The sequence below is a fragment of the Suricata suricatta genome, chromosome 16 (genome assembly GCF_006229205.1).
Source record: "Suricata suricatta isolate VVHF042 chromosome 16, meerkat_22Aug2017_6uvM2_HiC, whole genome shotgun sequence".
Classification (NCBI taxonomy): domain Eukaryota; kingdom Metazoa; phylum Chordata; class Mammalia; order Carnivora; family Herpestidae; genus Suricata; species Suricata suricatta.
Genome location: NC_043715.1, coordinates 54313603 through 54314910, shown reverse-complemented (window position 1 = coordinate 54314910; position 1308 = coordinate 54313603). Strand labels below are relative to the sequence as shown.

Below are 1308 nucleotides of genomic sequence, written 5' to 3'. Positions count from 1 at the left end.
TCAGGGCAGTCATTACCTTTTGTTGGATACATTGTTTCCACCACAGGACACTGTGCCCATGGGGTGTTTGGGCTGAAGTAAAAGGGAGGTATAATAAGAGGCTAAGTAAGAGGAGGGACTAAGGTCCGTGAGCACAGGCAGGTAAGCAGTGAAGATCAGGTCGTGGGGTCCAGCTGGTGACATTATCTCCCTCTTGCATTGTAGGTCCCATTAGGACCTCCACCTGTGTCCACTTGTAACTGGGGTATTTGTTGCAGGGACTGCTGACCTTCAGGGATGTGGCCATAGAATTCTCTCAGGAGGAGTGGGGATGCCTGAACCACCGCCAGCGGGAACTGTACAGGGATGTGATGTTGGAGAACTATGGACACCTGCTCTTCCTGGGTGAGGATCACTCCCTCTCGATTTCCCAAGCCACACTCAGGGGTTTCATTCCTTCTGCTGGAGATTGTCTCTTGGAAGCCTTCTCTTTGCATGACTGGGAGTGAAATTCCTCCAGTAAGGGAAAGAAATAGGGCTTTGCAGATGTAGAGAAAATCTTCATAATGTTTCCTTTCAGGTGACTTTACCCTTCCTTAGAGAAACATCATCATCTCTTAGATTAATGGCAATTTAAAACATTGAGTGGCATAACATAGTATTTCCATCTTCAACATGAATTTCTACTCATAGTGGTAGTTGTAATGCTCATAAGTGGAGGTCAAGATTTGAACCCTGGAAATTCATCTTGAGTGCTTAAAGTGGCTGTTGGACAACAGCATTTGGAATTGATTTTCCAGAATTCTAGAATGTCCACTTTTCTATACTGAGTCCAATACTGGGTTTACTGGGTTGAAAGGTAGAATCTCCAGCAATAATCTTTTGTTGTTGTTGTTGTTCTAACAAACAGGTCTTGTTGTGTTAAAGCCGGACCTGGTCACCTTTTTGGAAGGAAAGCAGGAGCTATGGGATGTGAAGAGAATGGAGACCATAGCCTCATACCCAGGTAGGTGGGAATGAAGGCAGCAGATGACAGAGGTGACGTTCCAACGTGAAGGATGTGGACAGACCTTAAAATGTGGTTTGAGCACCCTTGTTGATGGCAATTAGTTTGAGAAACCGAGTTTCATGTCTCTTTCTCTCACAGAGGGACATCTGCTTTCCAACACATCACACTCTCACAATCTCTAGGGATTCTCCTTCAGTTCCACTTAAAAGTCCTTCACATCCACAGTGCGGGCCTTCATAATCTGATTGGTTTTCCATTTCTTTGAGGGTTTGGGGAAATCTCTGTATTTCTGAGGAAGTCTTTATTAATTCATTTTTGAG

The 1308-nt window shown here is 44.6% G+C and overlaps 1 protein-coding gene and 1 pseudogene across 1 annotated transcript in view; both read right to left on the bottom strand.

Moving 5' to 3' along the window:
* Positions 1-1308, bottom strand: part of LOC115281187 (zinc finger protein 345-like) — a 486358-nt gene that overhangs the window by 171210 nt on the left and 313840 nt on the right.
* The window catches only part of LOC115280892, a 39674-nt pseudogene that overhangs the window by 8656 nt on the left and 29710 nt on the right, over positions 1-1308 (bottom strand).